This window comes from Mugil cephalus, chromosome 11 (genome assembly GCF_022458985.1).
Source record: "Mugil cephalus isolate CIBA_MC_2020 chromosome 11, CIBA_Mcephalus_1.1, whole genome shotgun sequence".
NCBI lineage: Eukaryota > Metazoa > Chordata > Actinopteri > Mugiliformes > Mugilidae > Mugil > Mugil cephalus.
In genome coordinates, this window is record NC_061780.1 from 21,648,512 (window position 1) to 21,668,052 (window position 19,541).

Genomic DNA, 19,541 nt, shown 5'->3' on the forward strand with positions numbered 1-19,541 from the left:
GTGTCCTTTTTGAGATAATCATCACACATATTCTTCTTTTTTTGGCAATATGTCAATTTCTTTTAGGGAAAATAACAAATTGTATCTCTGTCTGAGAAATGACTTTTAGCTAAATTCCCCATTACAAACACATGGCATTATACCTGTGTGTTAAATCCAAATCACGTAACCAGGTCCGAGCTGTGTCCTTTCTCCTCTTTATTAGTTATTTAATAAAAATGAAAGTGTGAGTTAAGAGTGGATTTATCTCATCATCGTCATTGTTACTAAAATATATTCATAACTAACTTTAAATTTCAATTTACTAATATTTCGGAGAATCTTTCAGTAAAAACGCCACGTGGTGGTTGGTTATAGGCGGCCATGTTGATTTTAGGTCTGAAAACAGCTAAAACGTGATCAACTATGATGCCTGTCGACTATGTTAAACTCAAAAAGTCCCACAATTATACACTGACCCAACTAACAATCAGAAAATGTAAGGTAATGGTCCAAATATTCAACGGCTCAGCTACAGTTTGGAATCACTTCTATGTTAGTGAGTGTGAAACCACTTTGTCTTCTTCTTTTGGGATTTTGTCAGGTTTGATGTCATTGACGTCAACCACCAGTCCCTGCAGCCCTAAAAATATGCATGGATTAGTTTGAAGATCATTTGGTCATAATTAAGAAATCTTCAAACTTGAATTCAAATGTTGCACTCACAAGATGCAAATTACTGTTTTTTTTGTAGTGAGAACAAGTTTCCATCGGTCTCCCTCATCTCTAAGAGGCATTCTAGCTCATGGCCCACAACTTTTCCATTTAAGTTCCCTCTTATTACCTAAGGCTATAAAATCTTCCACTACCTTAACACAGCAAGTATCTACAAACAGCTAGAAGATACTAGCTGGTGAACACTGGTGGACCATTTCACTCATTTGATCTAAAAATCCCAATTAATCCGTGTTTAGAATTTACTTCCCTAGTTTAGTCATTAACCCCTGTAGTTACAGGTAGCGACACCAAGTCCGTTTCATTACGAGCAGTTACGGCTTGTGGTTCAGAACAGGCCGTGTATTTACAAGAGAGACCAAAGGAGACAGTTAAGAGTGTAATCTAGCTTCTTCCTCCACTTTAACTAAATGCAGACACTTTAGTGTTCTACTTTAATCAACATGTGATTGTTTCCTGTGAATCCTCTGGGTGCGGTTAAAAGGGAGCCAGTTAGGATAACCTCTACACAAAGAGGCAGTTATATCACGCTAAGAAACTGAAACTGAACAACTAAAATTCCACAAAAACTTTTTGGCCTTTTGTGAGCAAGAGGAGGACCAGGTTTCAAACACATCCTTATAAATATCACCATCTTTAAAGTTAGTATGGTGGTTGCTTTTATGCACATCTTGCAGCTACAGATGTATAACAACTTTCATGTGGAATCTGAGCACCACTGAAAAGTCCAATATTGCACCTGTGTAGGTCTTCATCTGTTAAATGATTAGATTCAATTAGAGTCAACTATATTGTCATTACACGTGTACAGGTACAGGGTAATGAAATGCAGTTAGGCATCTCACCAGAAGTGCAATTAGCAGTAAGTGCATGTGGTGTAAAGAGTGTTGTGTAAAAGTGGTATGATACAGGCTGTTTTTATAGCACATATTAAAGCAATATTTCCAGATGAAAACCTGGCGAGACAATATATACAGGTGAGTAAGCAAGATATACACAATGATTGATTGAGGTGCTATGAAATGTAAGTAGACTACAAACAGGAGCTGTGACATAATTTAGACTAGAGGAAGTGGGGAGATGATCTACTGTGTCTGCCAGTTCATCTTTCACTGTATCTGTCTGCTGCTCTGTGAGCAAGTTTCACACTGAGTTTTAAGTGTTCGAGCTAAACAATGAGTTTCTATAGACTATAAAGCTGCTAAAATCCAAGAAAAGGTTCATACTCAGCTGATAATTCTCTCTGGGCTCATCACAACAGAGAAACACTCATCTTTGTCATCTGATCTCTTCTATTACATAAGTTATGGTCGATTTAAAAGTTAAAATAAGGTTACTGTTGGTTGTATGACACTGTAAATGCTGGAAAAAACTACAAAGACAGGCAAGTTTGCAGCACCCAAAGACACCTGTACTGGGGGGTCTATAACACAGGCCTATATTACCTCCATTATTACCCAAACTATCATTTTTATTATTCACGATGTTCACGATATGATACGTATTACGATACTTGCGTCACGATACGATACATTACTGCGATATATTGAAATATTCTACATAGTTCACTGAGAAATTTTAAATTCAGCTTAAAATACTAATTGTGTATATGTGTATCAGATATTAGTGATAATTTATTGGACAAATTGAGTCGAAAAAAAAAAACAATATTAAAGGTGTGGAAGTCGATCACGATCGGCCCAAAAAAGGACATCTTTTTCTTTTAAAATCGATATCAAAACATACAAATATTGTATCGGAAGAAAAAATATTGTGATATATCGATATTTTTTTCCCATCCCTAGTTGTTCCTAAACCATTTTTTTGTATCCTTCTGGGGAATGACTGCTGCCATTAAGGAGTGTCATCGCTATGGGCTATGTTATTTACTTTCAGCGGCCTTATTGTTGTGGCTGATCAGTATATATTCACAATGATAATGAACAAAGCAAAACAGCACATTGGACAACTTTTTTTTGGCAAATTCTCGCCAGCTTAAGTAACTGAACTGCGTCATTTCATCAAGTAGAAAGTATGAACGCATTGTATGTTTCCCCGCTTCATACGAGCTGCGTCACGCGTCCCGGGAAGACGAGTGCACACAGACCAGGCTAATTTACCAGCGGAGGGGGACGTGATGGTCCCGGTGACAGTGAATGAGGGGCGGCCATGATGGCGGCGCAGATCCAGAGATGTGATTTTCTTTTGTCTGGGAGGAAAATGAGGAGAGGAGGAAATAGCTGACAGAATACATCGATGTAAAAGGGACACCCTGTTGTAAGAGGCGGCCAGACAGAAAATGACACTCAGACTACCTTCCCCATTTCCCCTCACCCCTCCTCCCCTATCGCCTCTCTCGGCGTCTCCTCCTTTCCCTCGTAAATGTTAACTCGCTAAAGAAAACAGAAAGCCTCAACCAGACAGCAGACAGTGTGTGTGTGTGTGTGTGTGTGTGTGTGTATATATACTGTATATCTGTACGTGATGGGAGGCCTCATATTTACACACGCACACACACACACACACACAGCCAGACAGTGTGTATGGAGTGCAGCTTCAGTGAGTCCATCAAGTGTAATGATTGCAATAAATTCCCTCCTGGCTGCTTCTCTCAGCATCCTCTCCTCTCCTCTCCCGCATCCCTTCATCACACTCCCTTCTTCCCTACATCAAACACTCCCTCCCTCCGTTCCACCCAGTCCGCCTCCATCCATCAGGTCCTCCTTCCCTCCATCATCAAGCCCTCCCTCCTTCCATCCCTCCTTTTTTTTCTGACTCCTTGCTTGGGTTTTCTACGTGATGTCTGGTGGCTCTGGCTGGGCGTGCTTCTCTCCCTTTTCCTTCCATCATCCTTTCCTTTCCTTTCCTTTCCTTTCCTTTCCTTTCCTTTCCTTTCCTTTCCTTTCTTGATGTTTTCTTTCCTCTCCTTTCCTTTCCTTTCCTTTCCTTTCCTTTCCTTTCCTTTCCTTTCCTTTCCTTTCCTTTCCTTCTTGCTGGTGTTACAAACATGTTTGTAACAGCGGATGTTTAATGTGTGATACTGGCTGAAAAGTTGCCGTAAAAGAGACACTTTTCCGAAAAAGTGGAGCAGAAATCTGACAAAACCTTGCCACAGATGCTGGGTAGAGAAGTGAAAAAAAATCAAAATGGTGGAGTTTGATCCATGTTTAGAACATTTCCCTGGAAGAAATTTAATGTATTAAATCGTCAGGGGTTCTTAGAATTAATGAATTCAGTATTGGTCGTTTTTTTTTTCTTTTTTTTTTTCTCGATACTCTCAGTTCCCCTCCGCTGAAAGAGTAGGATGCCAGCAGGTTAGCTGCCTCTCCTCCGGCCTCCTCTCACCTTCTATCCTTCTCCCATTCCCTTCATCATTCGCTCCTTTTTCCTGAATGCCCCCTCCCTCCCTCCCTATTCTCTGACATCTACGCACGCACACCTCCATCATTCCCGTCTCTGCTTCCTTGTGGGCAGATAAATCATCCGCAGAGTGGCAAAAGCTGCAGTGACTCATCCACCATCCAGACCACCTCAGCAAGGGAGAGAAACAGAGAGAAAGGGAGAGGGGTAGGGAGAGGAAGGGGGGGTGCTCAAAATGAAATTAATAGAGGGATAGAGGAAAAGTCAAACGAGTAAGAGCGGCTGTGAATACTAAAGTCAGCCACTAAGAGACAAACGGGGGTAGAGCACTAAAAAAAGAAGTGAAACTGTGACAGACGAATGGAAAAGGAGGAAAGGTGGTGAGCGGAGGGGGAATGGAAAATGCCCACAGTGACATGATGATGTGGGATTGTGTGCGGGTGAGGGAGGGGTGAGAGGGGGTCGCCTCAGACGGTGAAAGCCAGCTGATTGACAGGTGTGTTTCTGACGGACCTTTAGCCCGGCCCGTCTGCTGCTTCACCTGAGAGCCGTAGTCTGTGTGCGGCTGACATGCGCCCCGCTCCAGGCTCATGAGGACTGCCCACCGGCTGCTCCATGAACCAGCGACTGACGCCCGGATGTCCTCGCAAAACACTAGTGAATCATCTCAAGCTCGTTCAGTGCAGAAACTCGTCATTTAAAAATCAGTGTAAACTGAAGTTTATGAGTTTGGAAAGTTTTCTACAACTAGCTGGGATAGAATAAATAATTAGAATATTAAACTTCATCAGTGGCCTTTATAGAAGACTGTAGCAAATTAGGCCACACCCCCCATTTAGGTGAAAACAAGTACCTCAGCGTTTATTTTGTGTTGGTAGCATTTGCTGGCCGGAAAGTAAGTGAAATGACATTAGTCATGCAGACACGTTACATTTAAAAATTTGGGCCGTACGTGGCCGGAGGTTTCATACCTCTACTTTACTAGATTTTATTTATTTATTAATTAGATCCCCTTTAGCTGCTGGAACTTCACCGCAGCTACTCTTCCTGGGGTCTCACCAATGTCGTCCACCAAACATGCACACAAACAAACACGACACCTGCTCAAAACTTGACACTTAATACTCTCGCTCCACTTACTGACAGTTCATTTCAAAAACATTTATAGGGATCGTTTGACACTAGATTTACTGAGTTAACAGAATACAATACAAAAAGGAAATAAATAGCTCAACTAGATCATGTGACTTAACTAAAAAAACTTGATCACCCGGAGGGCTGCTGTCAACTTCCCTCAAAGGTCCAATTTTAAACTCTCCCAGTTTTTGTTTGATGTTGATATACCATGTAAAATCGGAGATAGGATTCTGATATAGTTTGATAAATGTTTGCTGATAGTCCCCAGAGAAATATGATGTGGATCAGAGGAAGTCGAGAGATGCGTACCACAGATCACTGTGAGATCTAATCAATTTGGACGCCAAGTCAACACCTTATTCAGGTTTTATTGAATTGTTCCTAAACCATTTGTGTGTATGTGCTGCATCCCACTGGGGACGGCTGCTGCCCTCAAGGAGTGTCATTGCTATGGAGTGGGGGGTCCCTGGTCTGGTCTGGTCTGGTCTAGGTGGGTGGCCCGTGTCTCAGTAACATGCACATGAATGAATGCCAGGTCTAAAAGTTTCCCAGCAGAACACTGAATTGTCACAAGATGGTCAGTGTTATTTACTTCTGTCAGTGGTTTTAATGTTGTGGCTGATCAGCAGAACAGAAACACTTGCAACTGTGAAAGGGCTTTCTAGGCAATTAAGAATTGGAATCCAGTCTTTGGTCGGCCATTGTTGGGCTGTTATTGATTGTCTTTGTTCCCTGTCAGCAGCTTTTCAGCCAATTCAATGTGATGAATTAATGTTGAATCGTCGGCGTAACGAGTCAGTGACAGAGAGCTCTCTAATTGGCCAATCAGCTCGGCAAACCAGAGCACAGGGAGAGAAGTGACTAAAGTAAACAAAGCAACGAAGTTTGAAAGGCAAATGCAGAGCGCTCTTCTCTTTTTTTTTTCCATCTTCATCTCATCTGAACATTAAAATAAGTGTTCGTGGCTCTTCGTAGCTTCCTAACTAATAGCAGCAGCTCTTCCAGTTTCTCCTTGTCAATGACAAAGAGGATGTACGTGACAGCTGGCCGCTTGCTGTAGTCTTTGTGGTGCGTTCAAGTGCAGATTGTTTTCACACAGCCTTCGTTCGAATTCTTTGTCGTAGACATGTTAAAGGATGTTTGCTTCCCATTATGCTCAGTAGAACAAATGCACTGGCAAAACTCAGCTACGAATACCAAGTCATATACGTCATATACAGACATGAAAGGTTTTATCAGTCACTGCTGTTCTGGAGTACATACACCCATCAGGCATAATATTATGACCATTGAACATCTTGTGACAATTCAATGTTCTGCCTGGAAACTTTTAGACCTGGCATTTGTATGGGTGTTACTTTGATACTGTACGTATCCCCCACCGATACCAGGCCAGGCAAACCCACCCCAGAACAATGACACCCTTTGATGGCAGCAGTCAACTCAAAAGACATGAAGAACAGCACAAGGTGTTGACCAGACCTCCACATTCACTATCCGATCCCAAACTGATCTAGGCCATGTTTACACAAATCCGATGACACCACACAAGTCTTGCACTTTTCTGCCCTCTGTCTATGACGGATCCAGATATTTGACTGTGACTTGAATCGTACCTTTATGAATCCGGGGCCCAAAAGAAAAATATGGTGTTTGTCTCAACAACATCAGTGGTGGCTTGTGATGGTGCTGCATCAGATATTGACCCTCGCTGGGTGGCTAGGGCAATAGATAGTGTTGCTTTGCTACTACAATGAGCTAAAAAGGATTACGGACTGTAATACAGACTGTATGTTTGTATACGCCGCATAGGGTTTATATGCATGCTCTGCGTCTTCTTCTTTTTTTTGGGCTGGCTTCTGTAGCAGAAACAGCGCCACGCACAGGCTTAAGATATGTACTACAGCCTTTCTACACTAGATGGGCTTTTGCAATGGAACAATCTTTACGGAGAAATTCGCGACACAACGCAGAGGAAAACTTGAGAAAAAGATTGTTTTTCTACATGTGAACGTGGCTCGTGTTTCTGTGTAATGATGCTAACAACATCCTGGACACCACAGGACACCCTCAGAAGGACCCTGTCCATTCTGTGATGGTGTAAGCATCACAGAGTGTAAACATCACAGAATGGACCCTCTGTCTTCGACAAAATCTTTGGTTGATTAGACATTTTTTTTATATATATATATATATATATATTTTTTTTTATTATTTCCCCCCACAAAATTTCTTTAAATACACATTTACCCCTGATATAAAGCATTGAGAGACTTATTCTAAGTCCAAGAGTTCAGAAACAATGACTTGTTTTTATCTTGCGATATGTGAAGTGCAGAAACATCTAACAGCAAAAGAGAAAGTAACATTTTTCAATATTCTTCCTCCGAGCTGATTTTTCAGTAGTAGTATGACATGACGTTGTGACGGTTTGCAAGGTTTAGAAAAGGGGCCAATATGTGCTGGGACTGTACATACAATCACATTTTTTTTTTTTTTTTTTTCCTGTGATAAGAAATGTGGCAGAAGCGGTTCGTTGCTCATTACCCTAATAGCTGCCTCAGATGTCTGTGTTTGGGTATTGATTCACTTATTTGCACTTGCTCGGCTGCCTGTGTAATAAACATCCTCCACTCCAAAGGAATAAAACTCAAGAAAGGATAAAACTGTAAGAAGACCACACAAAAAAAAAACACAAAAACACACACACACACTTACACCCACACACACACACACACACAGGCACATGCTGAGAATATATGTGTTTGTGTGGAAGAAGGAGGGAGTGGGGGTGTATCGACTCGTGAAAGTTGTGGAGAAGATGAAAAAGCGTCGCGCCCGCCTCGGCTATTGCTCTGGAAGACATTTTTAGTCTGTTTTTCAATTTACAGTTAATGAGATTTTCAGCAGCCTCTCTCTATTCTGTTGTTACTGTTTATCTAATCCTGTCTCCAAAGCCCCATCTTTTATACCTCTGCAGTTCACCCTGTCTGAGCTCGATTGGCTTGTTTGTATAAATAGCTTTCCTGCCACAAAACCATGCATGTGTGCGCGCCCCACGGTGAATGCAGTCTGGATTTACTTGTCTATACATGTGTGTAAAATATATATATATATATATATGTATGTACAGTGGGGGAAATAAGTATTTGATCCCCTGCTGAATTTGTAAGTTTGCCCACTTCCATAGAAATGATCAGACTCTGGTTTTTATGGTTGTTTACTGGTTATGGGTATAGACAGAATATCAGTCGAAAATGCATAAAAAACACACAATCTAAAAGTTATAAATTGTTATGTATTTTATTAAGGGAAATAAGTATTTGATCCCCAAGCACAACACAAGTCAGTACTTTGTAGAGAAACCTTTGTTGGCAAGCACAGCGATGAGACGTTTCTTGTAGTTGGTCACCAGGTTTGCACACAGCGCAGGAGGGATTTTGGCCCATTCATCTTTACAGACAGTCTCTAAATCCTTCAAGTTTCTTGGCTGCCTCTTGGAAACTCTGAGCTTCAGCTCCCTCCACAGGTTTTTGATCGGGTTAAGGTCTGGAGACTGACTAGGCCACTCCATGACCTTAATATGCTTCTTCTTGAGCCACTCCTTTGTTGTCCTGGCAGTATGTTTTGGGTCATTGTCATGTTGGAAAACCCACCCACGAGGCATCTTCAGTGTTCTTGCTGAGGAAAGAAGGTTTTTGTCCAAGATGTTACAGTACATGGCTGCATTCATTGGCCCCATAATGCGGTGAAGTTGCCCTGTACCCTTTGCTGAAAAACAGCCCCAAAACATGATGTTTCCACCTCCATGCTTAACCGTGGGTATGGTGTTCTTTGGGTCATACTCACGTTTTTTCATCCTCCAAACACGGCGGGTCGAGTTAATGCCAAATAGCTCAACTTTGGTTTCGTCAGACCACAGCACTTTCTCCCAAGCCTTCTCTGAGTCATTTAGATGTTCACTGGCAAACTTAAGGCGGGCCTGTACATGTGCCTTCTTGAGCAGGGGGACCTTGCGGGCACTGCAAGAGTTCAATCCATAACGGCGCAGTGTGTTGCCAACTGTTTTCTTGGTGACGGAGGTCCCAACTGCTTCCAGATCATTAACAAGCTCCTGCCGTGTTGTTTTAGGCTGCTCCCTCACCTTTCTCATCATCATCCTCACTCCATGAGGCGAGATTTTGCGGGGAGCTCCAGACCGAGGACAGTTGATGGTCCTTTTATGGGTCTTCCACTTGCGAATAATGGCACCAATAGTTGTCACCTTCTCACCAAGCCTTTTGCTGATGGTTTTGTAACCTATACCAGCCTTGTGCAGGTCTACAATCTTGTCCCTGACATCTTTTGACAGCTCTTTGGTCTTGCCCATGGTGCTGTAGAAGTTGGAATGTAAGAAACTGATTCTTAGAGCAGGTGTGCTTTATATACATGACGAGTTAAGATCAGGAGTATTGGTAATTAGTTGACTGAGCACAGCTGTGTGCCACATGCGCACCAGCCAATCTGTAGGAGCCTGAATTCTAAGTGAATTGTTGGGGATCAAATACTTATTTCCCTTAATAAAATACATAACAATTTATAACTTTTAGATTGTGTGTTTTTTATGCATTTTCGATTGATATTCTGTCTATACCCATAACCAGTAAACAACCATAAAAACCAGAGTCTGATCATTTCTATGGAAGTGGGCAAACTTACAAATTCAGCAGGGGATCAAATACTTATTTCCCCCACTGTATGTAACATGTGTACAAAAGGGGCTGCGTTCCTCCCTGTGTGTGTGTGTCTTGTAGCAGCATGCACTGAAACAATCTCTGTGTCGTCTTCGTCTTGACATCCAGAAGACGTTTGTTTTCATTTATCAACCAGCCACACTCATATGCAGCAGCTTCTTCCCACCGGCTCAGATTGGAAAGGAATTCTCTACATTCATCCAGCTCCTCTACTTGGACTTTCATTTCTAGCCGCTGTTACACACTCGGTTTGAGCCGACGCCGAAAGGAAAAAAAAAGCCATTGTGTTTCGGCGTCTGCGTGTTACGAGTAATATCTAATCAAAGTCAAACTGTAAAAGACACATCGGGTTGAGGGAAAAAAAAAGGCCACTGCAATTACAATTAAAGACGGAAAGATTACTAGGCAGATACGTGTGAATATGTGTTCAACGTGGTAATTAGGTAATCAGGTGCCCAAATTCTTGGCTCTGTGATGCTACTTTAATCATTCTCGGAGAACTAAGTGCACATTAGAACTACCTCATTATTCTGATGTTTACCAGAGGAAAGGTTTCTACTTTCCCATTGGCGACGTCTGCAGAGAGGATATGTGTCATAGTCTGCAACATCCTCTTGATGCTATTGTGCATATTAATGTAATATCCAGCTAGAGTGATGCTGAAGACGAAGTGAAGTTGTGACACTATCATTTGATGCATTTGTCTTCCATTACCGGTAATCAGACAAATATGCCTAAAGAGCAAATGCTGACTAACGGGGATGCACAAACCGAAGGTAGTCATCAAGCTCCAGGGAGATGTTGCAATCGCGCAGGTCGGTGAATTAAAAACAAATAGATAATCGTCTCGCCCGCATTTGGACAGGGATCTTGCAGCCGGTTCATTGAGGTCCTTGACACGTGTAGACGTTCACGGTTGTGTTCTCAGGCGTGATGCGAGGATGATGCTGAGTTCAGTCCTTTTATTGAAACCTGTCAGTGGTGTCCAGGTGAAATCGGTGTCAGGTTATGGTCAGGTCTCTTCATCGGTCGACGTGCATGATGACAAGTCGTAAAGATGCACACTGTTGGCTTCTGTGTTTACTAGAGCTGTGTCAAACTATAAATACTTTTTAATTTATTGATTTATTTTCCTATTAATTTTCTGACAGTTTTCTGAGACATCAATGAATCCTTTGATTAACCGATTAAAAAAAATAAATAGAAGTTCAATAACTCGGGCTTATTGTAATTGAAAATGCAGCTGTATTACCCTGTCACGCTCATATGCACATCTGCAGGTGATTCTGGATCATCAGTCAGCCTAACATGCGTGTCTATGTAAGAGAAAACACATTAGATCCAAGAAGAACATGCAAACTCTACATAGAAAGACTCCAACAGGTTCAAATCCATCCATCGTTTACCTTTATAGACCTTTATTTACAGAAACAATCTTCTTTCAATGTGCTGCCATGCTAGCGATTAGCATCACAGTTAGCATCTGCTATCGAGTACTCCTCTCAAAAACAACCAGTGAGGACGCATTCTCCAACAGTCTCTGTTTCTCTTCATTTGGGATTCTGACAGTTTGGCATAAAATAACAACACTGACGGTCTGTGTTTAATGACTTCAATGACTCAGTTAACATTGTGGCACGTCTGTATCTATTTACGTAATCACCGGCATCGTGCAGGCATTAAGCAGCTGGAACAGTTAGGACCCAAAAGCAGAAGTTTTGAAGAAAACTACAGATAATTCTGCCAACTAATTATGTTGTGTTCAGATAACTTGACTTTCTTGTAAATAAGAACTTAAAATGTTGAGTTCTACGTACTAATACTCTGTAATTATAGTTTGTTCAGTTAACTCAACAGTTAACGTAAGGAGCATGTTTTTGGAAGGTAGGAGGGAAACCGGAGCATATCCACGCAAACACAGGGAGAACATGCAAACTCTGAGCTGGACTTGAACCCAGACTTTCTCGCTGGGAGGGTGTCAGTGTGCCACCCCAATACCAAGTCTAAAAAGTAAAACGTGTGAGAAAGAGGGAGCGCAAGGAACTATTGAAGTCAGAGCGGCTGTTCTTATTTTCATTTTTGCTTGAGAGAGATTTATTTTAAATGTGATTTGCTCAGATTTCCAGTTGACTCGATTTGCACAGATTGTCTTTAATTGCTCTGATTAGAGAGAAGTCTGATATTTGGCAGCTTGTTTTATTCTTTTACAGAGGTTTAAAATATATTTTTCATAATTATGTTCACAAATGTTCATTGTAAAAATCTTCATTTTCTTACATGCAAGTAGACATCTAAAAGTATCGGTATGGGGATATTAGACTTGGTATTACTTGTTATCGGATCGAAAGTAAAAATAATAGTATTACATGTCCCTGCTGGCAGGATTAGCATGTAGACAACGGAAACTGAGCGGGAAGCCTCCTCTCGTTACACAGCGCGCTGCATCGAGCCACCACCAGGGGTCACTTGCTCAAAACTTAAAATAATATAACAGATATTATGTAGTGAGACCAACTTCACACAGTAAACTTAAAAAAATTTAGTTGAAGCTGATACTTTGTTGTATTTCCAAAATACTAAACATTTTTAATTAATTAATGTAAAGTTAAGACTAGGGTGAACTCATTTAAGTTAAGTCTTTATGTGTTAAATAAATGTTGTGCTGGGCAGTGCCGTACTATATGAAACTTAGTAACACAGTATTGCAAAGTACTAGCACTAGTGGTGGTTCCTGTGTGTAAACATATTGATATTATGATGAAGATTTCAGTAAAAACATCTACATAATTCATCTAAGCTATAAACATCATCTTGTTCCAGATTCACAAGTAACAATCGATTGAAGTCTTGAAATGCCAAACATACAACATATTTAAGGTTCTTCTATTCTACTATTCTATATTAGCATCTAGCAGTCTTAGAGTGAAGTCCCAGTGTGATTTTGAAGCCTTTGAGTTTTGACATGCCATGTAAAAGATGCGTATGTTAAGCAGGACAAGTCGAAAGTCCACAAATAGAAATAGTAGCGAGAAAACGGTCACATTTTTAGGTTTTTTCTTTAAAAAACAAGAGGTCATTTTCAGCTGTAATTATTACTAGGGAAGCTTTAGACAAATTAAAAATGGAGGTCACAAACCTCAGCGCACACGTCCCCTATCGAAGGTTCTCCATTCTGAATTTTATTTTTTTTTAGATGTCTTAAAGTGAACCTTTGAAGGTTTCTTACTTGTCTGTAATTCGGTGTTTCAATCTATTTAAAAGAAACCTACTCTCCTATCTCTTATTCTTCCCTGATGCTCAGTTGTTTTTTATCTCACGCAGCAGGAATGGTCTGAAAATAACCATCTATAGCTCCACTCAGCGACGCCGTAGCCCGGAGCCATGGGATCAGTGTGGGAATTTCTCAGCGCAGGTACACATTATCAGTAATAACACATCTCTGAACCTTTGTTATGGGCATATGCTTGCTGGGGTTGGATGGGGTTTAATGACACTCCATGGATAGATCCTGTGGATGTGTGTTTGAGAGAAACAGAGAGGGGGAGGATGCGTGTTTAAAGATTATGTTTGCTTGAGGTAAAGAAGCCCTGTTTATATTTGTAAGATGAGTCCGATGCATCAGGCTGCTGGGAACAACCTGTGCGTTCGTGTGCGATTTAGCGTGCGTGTGTATAAACGTAGCCTTCCACCATGCGAGCATATGAATTCACAGACACCGCCTGAGTCCCTGTGAGGTATTTGTTACAGGGCAAACATACTGTATCATTACCGGGGTCCTGTGAAGGTAATAGGAAACAGAATGAGTCATCATATAGGATGTGATAGCAGTGTGATATGAAGAATGACTAGAGCCTCAGGCTCGGAGCTGGAGTAGTAGGCTCATCTTCCATCTCTTCCTTCTTTCTTACGCTCCCTTCGCGTGAAGGAAAGTTTCTTCCTGACCGTGTATCAGCCGTAATGCTTCACAAAAAGACAAGAATAAAAAGTAAAACTTGAAATTAAAATTCATATTAGATAAAACAAACATAATAACAATGGCCTGCTGCTAAGTGTTGCAATTCAAGTCTCGAGGCAGCTCATGTTGCGGTGAAAGGACTACCTGTTGTGATTTCGGTAGTCTGCTCATTTGCCGACACAATGAAAGCAACTCTGCTAACGTGGCTAATGCTACACCTCATTGTTCTGTGCGGGAGGAACACTCAGCAAATAGATTTTAGATTATTTTTAAGCCTAATCTTGGAATAAAAAGATGAAAGCCCCTGTGTTTAAACATTTTTCCCACACATATTTGGATTAATACCTCAGCAAAAAAGGTTCACCAGGTTTGCTAATGTTAGCGTTAGCATTCCCTCCAAGAAGACTTTTTCTCATGTTATTTTGAGAGGGACTTAAAAATAATAATAAATAAATTATAAATAATGTAGAGGTAACATGGCATTCTTGTGTGCATCTTGAATTAAACTAAATGTTAACATCGGTGGGAAAAAGTGCTAACTTTTACCAGCTAGCCTCACTAGCCTGTGTTCTTTTCTGGAATAATTTGGGGAATTGCTTAAATGAATCTCCCTGCAAATCATCTGGGAAGATGAATTAGCTTAAAACAAAATGGCTGTGACTGGATTGAAGACAGTGCTATCAACTTAAAAAGATTTCATATGGATCCTCCAACCGTGCTTTGGCATTTTTCTAAATTTGATCAGTAAACTGGTTTACTAAGAGGTTTAAAGGGATTAAATGAATGAATTGAATACTGGATTTAGACTGCGAAATATTCTAAAATGTCCACCCTGTTCACAAAATGGTGCGTTTTGGTCCCAAGTACATGGACAGTATATGCAGTACATCAGCTGCATAATGTGTTGTCATAACATTTAATTACAAGTTTGAATTTTGAAAGTAAGTTTGACTTTTAAGATAACTGATAGAAGTCGTCCTGAGACTGACAGACGGGGTAGAGAATCAAGCTGAGGCAGGTCTGTGCAATTAGTCAACATGATTAGATTAGCAGCACCCACAGACACACACACACACACACAATCACAGATTTTAAACCATGACAAGTAATCCGGATTTATGCAATTATGTCACGACAGACAGGTTGTCTAGCTGTCAGCTGTGTTATTGTGTCTGCGTGATGACAACGGTAAACTGCGGTCAATCAGGACACTGACGCTCAACAACAGTTGAACTCATTAGTCATTAGCGTGTGTTGACACGAGCTCAAATGCATGTCCAAAAAAAAATCAAAAAAATCTAAATAACCTTTTTATTTTCCAGTAAATGAGACTTGAGGGAAAAAATGAAAGAAACATTTAGTGATATTTTCTATATTTAGACGGATTATGTCGTCAGACATGATACAGTCATACAAAATGGTTTGATTGTGGGCCTGGATATGCACTAAGTGTGTAAAAATCGTTAAACTGTTTCCTGTCCCTTGTGACACGGTGCTCATGTCAACATATGGTGACATACTTAATTAGCCTGGGCCTCAGAGCAACAGAGAACACGGCGGCTCATTAAATCTGAGGGGATAAAAAAAAAAAAAAGAAAAGTTTTTCTAATGTATAGTAAGAGTGACCTCTGGCAGATTAATGCAGATCGAGATCACTGTGCAGTGCCTGGGACGCTCCAAATGGACTCGGAGCCGCCGCACTTTAACTGCATTATTATCACACTCATTTTCCTTAGTCAGCTTCTTGTCTCACTGCAGTTTTATGGCTGCTGAGAGACTGAACCGAGAGATTAAGGGCTCATAACAAGTTGTTTCATGTAGAGTGTCACCTCTAATGTCCTCTTACAGCGGAATGAAATGAGCCATTAGGAATGACCTATCTACCCTGGTTTCTGTAGAGATTCAGTTTGAAATGTCACTGTGGTCCAGTGCAGTTTGTTAAGCAGTGGCTCCCAGAATGAGGTCGAGGGATCTCCAGGAGCCGGGGATCCCTCGTAATGTGTGGAATGTTTGCAGTTCCCTTTCGTCAAACTTGAAAATGGGTATTAATATCCGCAAAAATCGCAGCGGACACTCCATGACCACCGCCGAAACTCCCACCCCCTCAGAGCTTTGGCGTTACGCTGCCAAGGCGTTTTAGCTCGTTTCTGAAAACAACTCGATCCACACTGATGCGTGTGAATAAATGTGTAACTTTCCTATTGAGCATGCAGACAAAGAAGAAGAAAGACAATGACTATTGTCAGCAGCTTCTTACCATTTAGAGCCAATGGTTAATTACAAAGAGTTTAAATTAATACAAAGTTACAAACTCAACCCTGTAGCATCTCTGCAGCGTGCTACACTCAAGGCGAGAGTTCCAGTTGTGCAAAAACAGGGATCATGTGTGCGACTATTCCATGATCAGGCGTAATGACTTCCTTCCATACTTTCCAACTGGCTGGTGGCTGTAGCTTCATCGTTAATAGACAAGTAGGAGACCGGCACTGATGAAATATGTGACAAGAATATAAATAAGCATTTTTTCCCCCCAAATGATTGATGTAATTTTTGGGGGAATTTTCACAAGACATGCAAGAAGAATATGTATTGTTGGACAGAACGGAACTAAAACAAATGAATAAAACTACCGCCGGTGGATTCCCTCTGTGATATCTTTGACACGTGTGCTACAGTTTCCTGTGACGCCCCAGCCGTCACGTACGCTGAGATCCGTTTATCTGCAGCGTCTGCAGGCCTCACCGATTTATCCAGCAATCGACACGCTGGGAGGCAGTTGATGCTTTAACAAAGTGACTGCATGTATTATTAACGAACTCAAAAGGGCATCGAATGTTAAGCAACTCTTAATAGACTGTGACAGTATTTGGCCTTATCCTTCTGTCTTGTCACTCTTTAGTATACCTAATCTAAGGATGCGCACTTAAGGCTGTTTACGATCATGTCGATTACTGATTACGCTGAAAACCCGAGACAGTGGACATGTATGTATGATTTTGCGTTAACATTGGTAAGCATGTTTTGGGAAATGTAATGTTCACGTAGTGGTAGTGAGCGGCATGTGAGCAGCGAGTCATTTTACTGATATTTTCTTTGGTAGATTTTCTCAAAATGTTGTTAAAATTTCCACCACCATTTGTATGGAAATCCAGTAACATACACTGTTCAGACATAACATTATGACCACCTTATATATATTGTGTGTGTCTCCCTTGTGCCTCCAAAACTGTTGTTGTTAGTGGGATGATTTTTGAGTCCGATGGGTTGAGGGAGATACTTGATCAGTTTGGAATCTAGTGAGGCCAGGTCAATGCCTTGTACTGTTTTTCATGTTTTTTGAGTTGTTCCTGAACCGTTTTTGTGTGTTTGCCTGTGCATCCTGCTTGGGATGTAGATCACTATTGAGTGGGGGTGTCCGGTCTGGTCTAGGTGGGTGGTACGTGTCTAAGTAACATCCACACTGATGCTAGTTCAGAACATTGAATTGTCACAAGATGGTCAGTGTTATTTACTTCTCCTGTCAGTGGTTTTAATGTCGTGTCTGATCAGTGTGGTCAAAGGACATCATGATTCAAACACCTGTCTACTCCTCACTGTCACAGATCGTGTGTCTTATGTCTGACCGTAACACATCTTAACATACATGCAACACGTGTGAATGCATACGTCGGTGTGTGAATGTCTCTACGTCTTCCTCCGCGTGTGCGCCGGAGGAATTCATTTCCTCCTCAGACAGACAGCCAGAGCTCTCTCTGGGGAGGCAGGTCGCTCTGTTTGCCTGCGCTGTGCTGTCTGATTTTCTTTATACTTTTTTTTTTTTTTATTTTCCCCAGTCAGAGAGAACAAGATGGATTTTTGCTGCGTGACTGCAGCCTGTAATGTCTCGGCTGCCTCTAGCTGCTGCGTTTGCACACGCTGTGCTTCTTTGTGTGATCCCTTTTTTTTCATGCGTGTGTCTGCACTCCACTGCACCTACACATTTTCATGTTTACATGCTTCTTTTTACGGTTCGTATTTGTGTGTGTATTCACTGTAGAAGGTAACATGGTTTAAGCTTCTCCTGAGGACTGTAGTTTCACAGTGTTTCCTTTTCATGTTTTGCATCCCTCAATCTTACATTTCCAATGTAATATTGCGTGTTTTTGTGTACTTTTAGATTTTGGATTGAGTTAATTAAGCTGCTGCAGAGTTGGCTGGAAAATGGACACCAAAAACATTAATAGCCTCAGTATTACGCCCCCTACTGTCAACTTTCTCTGAAGGCACAGAAGATAAGGAAAGTTCAAACGTTGTGACCCGATAGTTCCCTCATGCAACTTTGCAGAATCAGTTTGTCAGCCTTTTTATTCACAGAGATAGATAGATAGACATTGCCTTTAGCTGTAGAATTATTAGTCAGAGTCTGAAATTGTTTCTTTGCGAGTCGGAAATAAATTTGGAGTAAAAGAGCATGAGAAATGTGAACAGACTCAGCCCTAAAAAAAAAAAGCCTTTAATCGCATTGCGTGTAGGTAAAAAGCTGCCAGAATACACATTAAGAGGATGGAAAACAGAAATGGAAAATCTTCTCTTCCCATGGTGCCACATGCTGTGTGGAAAAATGTTCAAAATTCATTTCCCAGATATCTTATAAAAGTCCGTAATCTGCACTCAGTACGTTCATGTCTCCCAGCCCATCTGCTCTGTGTTGTTTCATACCAAAGAAATGAGAGAGGCAACACATTGAACACTTTTACCGTGTGCACTCAGTGCTTTGCCCTAAGACTTCTGGGCTGACAGTCCAAGAAGGAACTGCATCTCTAGGCTATGATCCAGTATCCAGTTATGCGCCGTTTATACCTCGGCGACAGCACAGACTCCGTGCAGGTCCTAACGCCGTAGCCTGACGTGCACCTCCCCAGAAATTTAACGGCGACGCAACCCGCAAGAGCTGGGATTGGTTCGCTTGGTCTATTTACACTTTATTATTTCTGGTTGCTTCAGTTTTTGCATTGATTGTTTTGGATTGAGGAAAGATAAACTGTGGAAGGTTAACTCATCTCGTGGAATTTCGGCGAGAGTTGTTGAAGTGAATCAAGAAGTGTAAAGTGAAGCAGCACGTAGAAATAAAAATGAACCAGTCTGGCAAAAAAGGTTGAGCGCCGTTTCATTGAGCGAGCCAGACTGATGAGCTCACAAGTATAAATGGCTCACACCAGGGTAGGCTACGTGCATTTGTTACGGGTTAGGGCTAGGGTTAGGCTTCTGCTGCTTGCCTGTCCACTTCTTCCACTGCCTCGCTCACCACTGCAGGGAATGCCACTCAGTGAGCGGGTGCTACAGCAACACCTTGTGTAGTGGAGGTGCAGAAGTCATTCGCGATCCGCCTCAAAACATGAATTTTTCTTTTTCTTTTAAAATCGATATTAAGATATTCAAAATAAATATTGTATTTGAAGAAGACGAATTGCAACATATTGCCATTTTCCCACCCCTAGCTTAGACCGTGCTGTACCCTGCCTTGTATCTCTCCAGAAATGTAACGACGACACAAACCACAAGAGCTATGATTGGTCCTCTTGGTAGTTGCGTATTCAGCTTTCAGTATTTCCGACTGTTTCTCCATCTCTGCAATTTTCAAATTGATTGTATAGGATCAAAAA

The 19,541-nt window shown here is 41.4% G+C and overlaps 1 protein-coding gene across 3 annotated transcripts in view; it reads left to right on the forward strand.

Moving 5' to 3' along the window:
- Positions 1-19,541, forward strand: part of LOC125016674 (low-density lipoprotein receptor class A domain-containing protein 4-like) — a 232,025-nt gene that overhangs the window by 56,949 nt on the left and 155,535 nt on the right. The window contains exon 1 of one of the 3 annotated variants that reach the window (XM_047599308.1): positions 13,268-13,356. The exons of the other annotated variants lie outside the window; for them this stretch is intronic. The gene's annotated coding sequence lies outside the window, so the exon portion shown is untranslated. Of the gene's footprint in view, positions 1-13,267; positions 13,357-19,541 lie in introns of those variants that run through there. 3 annotated transcript variants of the gene reach the window in all.